At 42.3% G+C, this 13,219-nt stretch overlaps 1 protein-coding gene across 11 annotated transcripts in view; it reads right to left on the bottom strand.

Moving 5' to 3' along the window:
* Positions 1-13,219, bottom strand: part of Csgalnact1 (chondroitin sulfate N-acetylgalactosaminyltransferase 1) — a 342,493-nt gene that overhangs the window by 173,914 nt on the left and 155,360 nt on the right.

Here is a 13,219-nt window from a genome sequence, read left to right as displayed (position 1 = left end):
CCAGACCTTTATGGGCTAAGGTATGTCACATCCTACAAGAGAGAACCCATTGTAAGTTATTGCCAAGTTCATCTGCTCATAAAAAACTTCTGGAAAGCTCCCACAACCCTGGCAATCCCCGGAGGACACCTTTGGCAATATAATGTAATAACCCCTCATTAGTTACCCCTACTGGTTTCCTGGAAGGACAGCATGGTGAAAATATTCATTTAAAATTGTGGTCACGTTTCTGCCCTTTGGATTTCACTATGCGCTTTAGGATTCCAAGAGCAATTTGTTAAAAAAAAAAAAAGAAGAAAAGAAAGAAAGAAAAGAAAAAGAAAAGAAGGAAAGAAAAGGAACTGCCTCCATGTGCAGACTGGTTCAGAACCATGAGGTGAGGATCCAGTTCCTCACACATCCCACCTGAGAAGGTCCTCCAAACAGATTAGCACTTGCATGGTTTATTCTTCACAGAAACAAGCACAACTCATAAAGTGAAACTGGACACACATTCACTGATGGGATAACGTTACCAGATGATTCGTATTCTCAGCAGTAGCTCAGTCTTGAAATTTCCTCCTGACATCGAGGTGATGCAAAAGCCCCCAGTGCAGTATATCCTAATTAGCAAGGATTTGTTGTCTCTGCTTCATAGCAGAGTCCAGAAGGAATGGTACCTTCCAACGTCAAGGTCATACGATGCCCAAACTCTCAAGAACAGGCTACCTTCTCATGGTTTCCTTATGAGAGAGTCAAAATTGCAAATGCTCACCACAAGTAAAATATGTACCCACAATCCACTTCACATCTGCAGTCCATTTGTGACCAGTCTTAAAATAGATAGCAGGAAGAAGAGAAGAGTCGACTGCCAGCTTCCTTAGGGGTAGCACCTTGTCATGGACAGCACCACACCCACTCCCTTATAGGCAGAATTAATTGGTCTCAAAGGGTTAGTAATTTTTTAAAGAGGACATGAAGTTTGGGGGAATTTGAAGGAAGAAAATAATCAAAATGTACTGTGCACATATGTCAAACTTTCAAAGAAAAAATGAAAATATTATATTAAAATATGTACACACATGCATACACAGGCAATGTGTTCAATTAGTGACAGCAAGATTATTGGAGGCTGGAGAAATGGATCAGCAGTTAACAGCACATACTACTCTTGGAGAGAACTGGGGTTCCGTTCCCAGAATCCACATCTGATACCTTACAATTTTGTAACTCTAGGTCTTGGGGATCCAATGCCCTCTGGCTACTTGCACACACACGATGCACATGAACTCATACAGCCTCACGCGCCATACACATAACAAAAAACAATGACTAGATCTTTCAAAATTTATGGCTATCCTAATTATTCTTTCAGTATAACTTTATTGCTAATGGGAATTCTTACAGGCATTAATATTTTGGTTTATTATTTCATTTTAGTAAATTGTGAACTAAAGCTCATCTATAAAAGTTAGAAAGAATTTAGTACTTCTTCCCTGCAGGCATATTGATTATTGAAGTGTAAATAATTTTCATAAAATAAATTATCATCCATTGTGTGTTCTGTTGACAAATTTACTGAGTCCCTAAACACCAGGCTGTGTCTGGGCATTGAAAATACTACTACAGCAAATGGTAGACAAAAAGGTTTTGGCCTTATGAAGCTTTCATTCCAGATCTATGATGAATCCAAATATTTAATAACTGCTATTTCAACATTCTTGCAGGTTCCCTGTAAGAATCCATCTGTCTCTTTGATCACAAAAAATCTTCAACCGTTGAACCTGAAAAGAAGTGTTCTAATGGCTTGATTTGTGATGCCATATACATATACATACATATATATATGTGACATATATATATATATATATGATACATATATAACCTCAGATGACCCACCCCTTCAGGTCTCTGAGCCTCAGTGTTCTCACCATTAAACAAGGACTAAGTTAGGCTCTGACTCCAACACAAGCATTAGTGGAGCATGGAGATTTATGGGAGAGAAAGGGCATTCTGTGACCTGATATTGGAGTGGGTCAGAAATGCTGAGTACCTTACTTGTCACAGTGACAAAACTTTGACCTGGAGTCCAGGAGACTGTGAGAGCCAAGATCTGTTGATGTCAGGTTCGTTCTCCGAACCCTGAGCTACCTTGCCCTTTGAAGAATGCCATGCAATTAGAGTTTCTGAGCCTTCATTTGTGCACCCAGTTGCTGGGTTGGAGAGAATGTCCTCCCTTGCCTCTGAAGGCCGCAGGCTAGCCTAGTAGCTGCCCCTAGGTAGCATGCTAAAGCTACGAATGCTCAAAAGCAATCTCCTTCGAAAAGTCTTTCCATAACCGATGCTCAGGTCCACAAAATCAAAACCATTACATCACCATATCAAGCTTCCACTAGAACCCAGCTAATTAACAGCAATTGCCTCTTGTTGCAGAATAAGCATAAATCTTACCATAATCCTAGTTTCCTTGAAAATGCACAGCACTCTTTAAAAGTCTGAAGTGAATAATGTAGAAATTTTTTACAAACAAATCATCAATCCAAAGAAAATGAGCACCTTTGGAAGGGCCAAATAAAAAATGCACCAACCCCCCCCCCAAAAAAAAAAGGAAAAAAGTTAAGTAAGAGCATCTCAACCCATCAACAGCAGAGAGGAACAGTCATTATTCTCTTCCTTACTCGGCAGTATACAGTGGAGCACCATCCAAGAAACCACAGTCAGACCCCTCTAGCTGACATCTATCATATATGGATATATATGGATACCATATATATTTCTACCTTCTGCCAGTTGTCTTAGCAATCAGCAATAGCACCTGCTATCTTCTCTGCCTCCTATGAATATGCATGGAGGCCTTACGCCTTCTGACACTGATATTGCCCCTGACCTATACCACACATATTTGACTGGCTGGAAGCTATGGAAGGATGATAGAATATGTACCCCAACAGCTCTTTTGCCTAAGCCAGTGGTTTCCATACTGTATTCTAAGGCACCCAATACATCAATGGTGTGACACAATGGTACTTTGGAATATTTTGAATTTTGACTAAAGTGTAGTGATGGTGGACATCTATTGGATACCATGACAACTACCAGCTTATGAACATTCATGCCTGTGAAATTACAACAAGCTACATTCTCTTTGATGGCATCGGAGCCTAGAAAAACTGCTCCTTGGATATAGTATAACAGTCTTCAGATATTAAAACCTGCAGAGATTCTATTCTGCAGGAAGCTCCTTAAGCAGGAAGGTAAACCACTCAAAATAGTTTCAGGAAGTCCCTGAAACTGACCAAATTCACTAGGTAACTCCCTGCTAGATTAGTCAATAAAAGCTGGGATATCCACCCACCTATGAACGTGCTTGCACACACACACACACACACACACACACACACACACACACACACACATACACACACACAGAGAGAGAGAGAGAGAGACAGAGAGACAGAGAGACAGAGAGACAGAGAGACAGAGAGGGAGAGGGAGAGGGAGAAGGAGAGGGAGAGGGAGAGGAGAGAGAGAGAGAGGAGAGAGAGTGTGTGTTCATCTCAGCTTTGCCAAGCTGCAAAGAAGTCTCAGGAGAAAATCAACTCTGAGATCAGATCAGCTGTGTGGAGAAAGCAGCAGCTGAGCTTCCTGGAAGAGATTTAGAGCCTCATGAGGCACGTGGAGAGGACAATCTCCAACCTGTGTCAAGCTGCCTGCAGGATATGCTATGTGCTCCAGGTTTCCAGCTTTTGTGAACTGTCCCCCATGCTGGGCTATACCCTGGTGATATGATTGTCTTCTGCTGCTCCTGTCAGTAACCCCCATATTCCTGTAAGTAACTCTAATAAAACTCACTGGTTCACCAATTTCACCAATCAGACTTTGGGAGTATTCATACTTTAGTCTGCTGTGGTTTGTATGTCTGGGGTGAGTAGACATATGTGTTACATCTTACCAGGAAAAGTTTTGTCACACAATGCTGGGAAGTTTCTGTAATAGAAAGAAACATCTGCATGAAGCAAGGTGGTTTGAGATAAGCCCTCCATCCCCGAGGGATGCCATCTCCCATAACTGAGGAATTGTTATAGAAGAGTGACATCAAACTGGTGTCTTTCCTTTGCTTATTTTTCAAGCAGCCTCTAAGTTAATGACCCATAGAAATCTTATGGCTGACAGATTTGATTACATATTTTTAAAACAGACCTTTCTTTTTTCTTTTTTTTTTTTTTTTTGGTTCTTTTTTTCGGAGCTGGGGACCGAACCCAGGGCCTTGCGCTTCCTAGGCAAGTGCTCTACCACTGAGCCAAATCCCCAACCCCCAGACCTTTCTTTTAAAGTCAGTGAAATGACTCTTTCTCTCTCTCTTTCTCTCTCTCTCTCTCTCTCTCTCTCTCTCTCTACTTCTCTGTCTCTCCCTCTCTGTCTCTGTCTCTCTCTCTCGGTGTGTGTGTGTGTGTGTGTGTGTGTGTGTGTGTGTGTGTGTGTGTGTGTGTGCAAGCACGTTCATAGGTGGGTGGATATCCCAGCTTTTATTGAATAATCTAGCAGGGAGTTACCTAGTGAATTTGGTCAGTTTCAAGACATTTAAGAATTTCCAACCTGTGAAACCTTTTGATTCATCCTCAAAATAGGGCAAAGAGCAGGAGATTTTCATTTTCTAACAGTAGATACTTGCCAAAGACACCTGCTCCTGGACCCTCCTTATGAGGTCCCAGCAGCCCCTGCAGGTCTGCACTGTCCCTCCACGTGTGGCTTACAGCCTCCTTCACGGCTGCAGGTGCCAAGGTTGAAAGAAGAGAAACTGAAATTTACGCTAACGACCACCTGCAAGCTAAGACATGTTTTCACAGTTGTAAAACTGCACATTGTCATTATGAAGTCCCGAGTACGGGCAATTTGGAATAAATCACTACACACCAAACAAGCATTCAGGACAGCCCCGCGATAGCGACATTGGTGCCCTTTCAGTCCCTTTACATTCACTCAGCTCTCAGCTTCAGTTTCCCTACCTGAGCTCTCACCACATAATAAGATTAGGTGGGAGCCTCACTCTCAGCCAGACATCCTAATTGTGAAGAGAAGGCTTTCAGAATGCTAATTTCACCATGGGGTAACAACCGACTGATAGGTATCAAAAGATAGAGATGGGGGAATAAAAAACAACCTGTTTTTTTATTAATAGTTTAAGGAGAAAAAATGGTTACTACATAGAATAGAAATCAGGCATGAATTAAAATGATTAATATCGTAATAAAAGACAGATGGTCATCACGTGACTCCAGACATGACACTTGGCTGACAGCCATCATTGCCAATGACATTTCCTGCTGGACATGCAGAGCCTAAGTGAAATTATGTGCTTTACACATCTAATGAAAAGTGCAGAACGTTCTCTCTTTAACTTCGTTCTCTTGTTTGTAAATTTGTACATGTACATATGTAATAATACTTTTTATAATATTCACCCTCAAAATATCCTTTCTCCTTCCTTCCTTCCTTTTTTCCTCTGACGCCTTCCTCCTCCCAACCAGTTTCCACGTGAGACTAACATCTTGCTTTGTTTGTTGTAGGTAACTGCCTTACCGCATGCCCACAATATAAAAAGAACAAAAGATAATCTTCTTCAAAAACACTTCACGGGGTTGGGGATTTAGCTCAGTGGTAGAGCGCTTGCCTAGGAAGCGCAAGGCCCTGGGTTCGGTCCCCAGCTCCGAAAAAAAAGAACAAAAAAAAAAAAAAAAAAAAAAAAAAAAAAAAAAAACACTTCACAAAGATGAAGAAAGACTCTAATAGTGCTTCTGACTAAAGGAACACAGAGGCACGATGATGAAAGTCAGCACCTGATCCTGGCGCTCGAAGAGAAAAAAATGCAAAAATAAAATAAAATGAAGGCCATTACTGCACTAATTTACAAAACAGGAACACAGGTAGGAAATCGGGCAAGTTCAAATAAGTGTTAGGTTTGTTGATACGAAAGCTGCACTGTTCTTATGTGAGAGACTTGTCTTGCAATTATGAAGTACATTCTGGATATTTAGGGTAAAGGTCTTTGATGTATACACTTGTTCTCCCGTGGTTTAAAATATCTGTATTCTGTGTGTGTGCTCTATACACAGGGCACAGAGGGAAAAGCCCAATGAAGGACAAAATGGTACAAATGCTAGCAATCGGTTAACTAGAGTAAGGAGTCTGTGAAAAGTCTTTGCACTATTCTTAACTTGCAACTTCCTATCATTGGAAATTACATCCCAAAAAAAAGGTTCAAAACGAAAGCGCTACACATTCGCTATTTAAATACAAGACGCCAAAAGCTTAACAAAACAGGATCAAAACTACAGAATCATGACAGAAACTCGACTGTAGCCCAGTGTAGCCGTACTAAATCCTATAGAGAGATTGTCAGCCCTCTGCCTGTGGCACAAGCTGTGGTGCATAGCCACAGAGCTAGGGAAAAGGACTACTGACTGATATTGAGCCTGAGAAGAGCCAGCCTGAAAGGAGACATGATGGCTGGGGGCTTGCCACAGGGACCGGAAGTCAGAATCATCATCCTGGTATCCGCGTGGGCAGGGTCACATGATCTCCCAGTGGTTCTGACTGGGATGCTGAGGGCAGGTAAGGGCTCCCAAGGAGCTCTGATACCAAGGAAGCCAACTGTACGTTAGCCAAAGGGCTGCACTACGGCTTTCTGCTTCCAGCTGGCTCTTTGCACCCTGGGAAACCGCAGCCCCAAAGCAAACCTAAGGAACAACGGCTTGTTGTATAAAGTACTCTCTACATTTGTTTCCGGGTTATAGACAAGGAAAGTCTATAGGACGCTAACACGGAGGAAAGGATACATAGAGTTAAAAGCTACCTGCCGCGCCTGCTGGTCTACTTCGCTCATTTCACACTCCTGAGGAATTTGGCTTAAGCAATCTGGGGAACTGAGCCCATAGTTTCTTCCCCAGCCCCAGGCTCCTCCTTCCCTGTCTCTCCCTTTAGAAGCTCCTTGAAGACAAAGTGCATCCCATTCCTCCTGAACCTCCAGCCTCCAATGTCTGCCCGCAGTTGTTTGAGATCCAGGTTGTTTGTGCTAAAGTTATGAATAAACAGATTATTTCAAGTATGTCGGCTTGAGAAGGGAAAGGAGAAAAAAATCAATGCTCAAAACACCTTTTCAACTTTAAAGAGTGAGAAAATTTACATCACGTAAGTTAATACAGATAACAACCCACGCCTCTCCTACTGCGCTGCAGGCATTTTCCAATTGGGAATCTCAGTTCTTACATCTCCAAAGGTACCATTCCGTGCCACTGCAGACAGAGAAGCTGCAGTGTGGAGGATTTTAGAAACAAGTACTGGCTTACTCAGCTAAGGAGAGCGGAGAGGTTTCTAGAGCTCTGGTGAAGCCCAGTTGTCTCTTATTTAGAACAACCCAGCGATTGTCACAGCACCGAACTACCAAAGTACTGAAGTGCAAAAGGTTGGGGACAGGCTCCCTACTTTCAAAGAGAAGAAATGTAGTTGAAGGAAAATGCTGGGATAATTAGTGCCTTCAGGGGTCCTGAAGGGAAGGAAACTACTCAAATGCATCTAAAATGAACACCGATATGTAGACATTAGAACCCATTCTGTTTGGATTTGTTATTCAACATGAAACAACTGGACAGCGGAATTGGAAATACAGTGCACGGAAGAACAAAAAATTGCTTCCTTGACGCAGTTTTTACTCTGTCAACATTAAGTATTTCCTTTCATTCATGTCACTTTCTTTTATCTCCAGTTTCCCCATGATCTTTTTCAAGAATTAAAAAAAAAAAAAAATGAGGAATGAAGAAAGCGATTACCAAAAGAAGCAAGAAAAAAAAAAAAAAAAAAAAAAGCAGACACTACTTGACACTGACTGAAGGTTCCAGGCCTTTGTTGTGCATTGTTCTACCGTCCCACTTAGAAGAGCAGGAGGCTCTACTTATTACTCATCCCTAGTAATCGTGATACCTTAAATATTTGCCAAACACCTATTGTGTTCCAGACATCATGGCATCAACGATGTAGTATAGGACCCAGCAGGGTCTCTTACCCTCAAGACCACACAGCTAATAAAAAAGAAAACAAAACCCAAAACCAATTGTGTGACCAGCACCACTTGGCAATTGGGTTAGCAAGTTAGCCTCGAAGTCTGTTGCTCCGTGCTCACACTCTCCTGTCTTCTTCTTCTAACCTCTGGCTCGCTCTCTAGTCCTTACTCATGCTCTGGGCTGCAGCCAGGCCCTCCTCAGCTCCTCTCTCCTGCTGCCATGCTTCTCCATTCTCTAGTCCCCCTCCGCCACCCTGCTGTCACAGTTGCCCGAGTTCATGTAGCACATAGCTATCCTAATGGTGCCCTCTCTCAGCAGGGCTCTGGGGCCTTTTGATGGAAACATTCCTGTGCTCCAATGTACCCATCTAAGGGGGAGCTCCAGTTGCCCTCCACCCCCAGCCAATGCCTAAGCAATCTTGTGTCCCTGGGAATGTGGCACACCTGTATGCAGCTATTACATACCTAGGTACAACCTTCAATCCACCATTAAGCTCAACTCAAGTTAGGACAGAAAGAAATTTTCCAAAGCTATAGGAAAGGGCTTTAATTCCATTCGATCCTAGAAAACAATCATAAGAGTTCAATATTATAACCATGTGGTAGTGTTTAAGTCAGTCAGACAGCCCTGTCGTGAGACAAGATCATCCTAGGCACTTGGCATAAGGTTAGATATTCACATGCGTTAGAGAGTTAGAAGCACATGTGATAGGACAAGTCACTTCTGGAGTAAATTTTGAGATTGCGATTCTTTTAAACTTCTTACTACTTCTGTGGGATACTTCCCTACTAAATTCCTTTTCTCTGAGATGTTGCAAGCACTGGCTATCAGCCCTACACTAACGACCCGACTTTGATCCCTAAAGTACACGTGGTGTGGATAGTAACTAGCTCTGACGATTGTCTCCAGACATCCGCACATGCATTGTGATACCCACATGTGCACACACCATACCTGCTCACACGCACACTCACATACATACGCCCTAAATAGATGTAATCAAAATGGAAAACAAAATAAACATGAAATTAATTTTCTGCTTCTTGCAACCAAAAATGCTAAATGATATTTAGTATTTTACATTCCTGAAGCGATAATAAATGTAAAAACAAGACAAAAGCTGACCATCATTGATGTAATTAATGAGTCACAGTAAAAGAAAATTCAAGTTCTGATTATTAGGAAGAAAACACCAGAACAGCAGGGTAAAAGGCTTTTCACAGAGGGAACAACACACCCTTTTTTTATTCATGGCAATGGCTGAGATCTTCACCACAGGATCAGCTTCCAGTCCAGGCTCCAGCACTTGGTAATGACAATATCCACTGGCAGCCTAGCACACAGTAGGTCAGCTCTTTTTGTACTGGCTGAGCCCTAAGGAAGACTGGAGACTGAGAAGCATGGAGAGGGAGACAATAGGAGCCATCAGAACAAGCCCTGGAGGTGAGCATGACACAGTGACCCTCCCTAACAACCTGACTTTGGTCCCTGGAGCCCACATGGTGGGTTATAACCAGCTCTGGGGAGTTGTCCTCTGACCTCCACACATGCATTGTGACACCCACACTGAAGCAGGAAATTAACCTGATGGAAAGGGGCATCAAGAAGTAATCCCTAGACAGAAAGGGAAAGATGAGAAGCAAGACCCAATCCAGTGCCAACTGGAATAAGTGACAGTCTAGTAGAAGATGCACACAATGTTCCGAATCCCCTCTGGAGAACTTTGAATATCTTCCTCTATTGTTCTCTCTTTTGTTTTTTGAGACAGTGCATTTCACTGAACCTAGAACTTACTCCATTAGGTAGACTTGCTAGCCAGAAAATTTTAGTGTCGGAGGTACAGTTTCATGCCTGGTCTTAGGTGGGATAAATGTTCGACAAGCCCTTTACCCATCGAGCCATCTTTCCAGCCTCCAAGTGATACAACCTCCCAGGGTTATATCCTGGCATACAGGATAGACCATATCCCATGGCATACATAGTGACAATGTCACTGTGAAGTACATAGTTAGTTTTATTTCTAATACCTACTTTGTTTTTCACTCTGTGCTACTTGGTACTTGTTTTATGAACTTGTAGAATACCAGCAAAGACTCACAAGATTAGATATCTACAAACAGAATCTCTGTTCCCAAGACACTATTGGAAAAACTGAACCACTAAAGTGAGAAAGGACAGGGTCAGCTCAGAACAGCATTGTGTAAACAGTGGGAATGACATGCCCGTGAATAGAATACAAAAGGATGTGACATAGATATTTCCGCTGAACTGAAACAGTCTCTCTTGGAGGCATAATAGGGTCTCTTAAGAGTCAAAAAAATATTTCCCAGACTTGGGAAACTCAGAAATTTATAAAATTCACTATTCTCCCTCTATAAGGTTATGTAAACAGTAAGCAATTGCTGAGGGAGAGGGCTTTTCCATGAAGATGACTACTCCTTGAACAGGAAACGGTCAGGATGTTGCTTCTCTGAGTCATCTCCCTTACTGGGGTGGGCTCTTTGGTGATGTAGATACATATGAATCATCACGGTCCTGTATGTGACTTTTCATCCTTATCCCTGTAGGTCACTCCAATAAACTTATTGCTTCACCAAGTAGGACTTGGAGGAATCAGCTGTGTGTTCTGTCATTGCAGTTTTGCCTTGGATAAATAGATGCTTATTTATGTCTCCTGAGGACGAGACATGACAAAGGATCAAAAAAATACAATGTGAGGAAGCATGGTCAGGTATGCGTCAGTCCTTCACTAACTCCTTCTCCATGCTTCACTCCACTCACTCTTCGCTTGGTACCCACAGGAGCCATAGCCTGGTTGGCAGAGTTAAGCAATATCGATGCAGGATGCTTATCTATGTAGACTGCTGTGGGGTGAGCTTTAAAGGCTGAGAAACAGGTCGGTGAGGAGTTACCAGATGTCAGCATCCCAGTAGGAAGAATAGTGTGGAGGTCACCAGCTTCAAACAGTCACAATGAGGAGAGGAGGAATGAACAAAAGAAGGGATCTGAGGGTAGGAAGCCGGACCAAGAGCATGAAGATGTGAACAGGGGTATAGGCAGCACTCAGAGAAAAGATCAAGTCTCTTTCTTGACCAGAAGAAGGGTATTGTGGGTATGGAAATGTATCAGTGAGCTGCAGCAGGTACCAAGTGAGGATACAACTGTGGCAAGAGTTAATTCACTGAGAAGAGACCATGTTGGGACAGGCCCTTGAATGACAGAAGTTGTGGGACCTTTCAGCTGTAGAGTCTTGATTTAGAGTCCCTAGGAGTGAGGGTTATGGGCTATATAAACCTCTCAAGTTCCTGCCCCTGTTCTCTGCTTCCTGACTGGCTCTAAGACATAACCATTTACCTCACACTCCTACGGCAGTAGCCATAGCAGTTCCCACCACCATACCTTCACCACCCTGATAGATTGTATGCCCTGAACCTGGTGCCAAAATCAGTCCTCTCTTAGGATGTTATTCCATCACCACAACAAGAAAAATCACACAGGACTGGTGCTATTAAATATCTGGAACAGGAATTAATGCCTTCCACGTGGGCTTCCATGATTGGCAGCCCGATGCTATGTGGAGCACCTGCCCATCACTGCTGCCAGATGTTCAAGCCAGTGAGAAGCAGCAGCTAGCAGGCTCCCAAGTTAGTGCTTACCTAGCAGGCCTCCTGTTTCCTGGGTAACATCTCCTGCTGCAGTACTAGGTTCCGACAGAACTATAACTGTTCTTCGTTGCCAGTGTATGAACTATAGCCTCCCCTCCTCTGTCCTGTCTTAATACCCAACAGCTTTAAACCAGAGACATTTTCCTTTCCCCACAGAAACTTTGATCAGTTTTTGATTGCTTCCCTGCTAATTTTCACTCTGGCCCCTTTCTGCTATCATCTCAAGACATTAACAGTTATGGCACATGCGATTTTTTAAAAAGCCAGGGTTCCCTTTTGCAACATCCAAGTTATTCTTGAAAACATTAAGCATCCTAAGACTCAAGGTGAGAGCCACCATTCTTGTGCCCTGAAATTGGCCCCAATCTGTCTTCATAGCCCCTTGACCTGCTACTTCAGAGAAGAACTTATCACGGAGCAATTTCCAGTTGCTGTGTTCCTATGCTCACTTTTGCCTGAGGTTGTTTATATTTTTCTGTTACCAACAACTCAAATGTGGTCCCTTTCAAAACTCTGTGTGTCTTTAGTACAATTATGTACAATCGAGTCACAGATCTTAACCTCCACCTTTTATCTGAGTCCATATAATAATGCTAGACCCCTGCCCTGTCCCTATTCTCAATAATGCAAAATCAGGAACAAAACTTCTGTTAAAAATGTGTCCAAGAGGAAACAGCACTTTTCAAAGACACAAGTGTCTGCCAGGCACAGGTCCCCTGTCTTCATTTCTGTGCCTACTTTTCATTGTATTTCTAGAGAAAACTCGAAAGAAAGACAAAAAGTTTCATTGCTGAAAACAGGAAGCAGGGGAACTGTTTTCCATTCCCTCCCCAACTATTTCCCATTCCCTCCCCGGTGTTAATGAGATCTCGTGCTTGTATGTAGGTGAGAATGACCCTGAACTCCTAATTCTCCTGCCTCCATTTCTCAATTCTCCATTTCTGGACTGCCATTTCTTTAACATCAAACTTGCCAGTTGAATATCTTATAGTAAAGAAACTCAAAGTTATTGGTTACAAGAACAAAACAAAAAAGAAATATTACATTTATCCCAAGGCCTAAAACGTTCATATTCATAAGGAAGCAATTCTCAAATAGTTCTAATGAGCACCCCTAGGGATATTACAAGGGTGATTCATCTTCCCAAACCATTTTACTTTAATCTGATCAAAAAAAAAAAAAAAATCACTGTACCCATTTGCTTGCAGAATGACTATTTCAGAAAGGTTAATACTCTGTCCCAACTGTGTTCTTGATTAAGTGGACAGTTTTGTTTCGTCTTCTGAAAAGAAGCTCTTCTAGCTGTGCTAGTGATCAGTGCTCCAAGAAGACAGAAATGCCAAAAGTGTTTGAAAGTGAAATACAGATCATAGGCAGTGGATGAGGAGATTCAAAGCAAAATAGTTGAGTTTCTTTAAAAAAAAATGCCTTTAAATAACTTTTCATTAATATAACTATTAAAATGAATCGAACATATTTTGTATATAACTGGGATAGCCCCGGGATGCGGACCATATA

This window comes from Rattus norvegicus, chromosome 16 (assembly GCF_021556685.1).
Source record: "Rattus norvegicus strain SHRSP/BbbUtx chromosome 16, alternate assembly SHRSP_T2T, whole genome shotgun sequence".
NCBI lineage: Eukaryota > Metazoa > Chordata > Mammalia > Rodentia > Muridae > Rattus > Rattus norvegicus.
The sequence above is the reverse complement of the archived record's forward strand: the minus strand, read 5'-3'. Positions and strand labels throughout refer to the sequence as shown.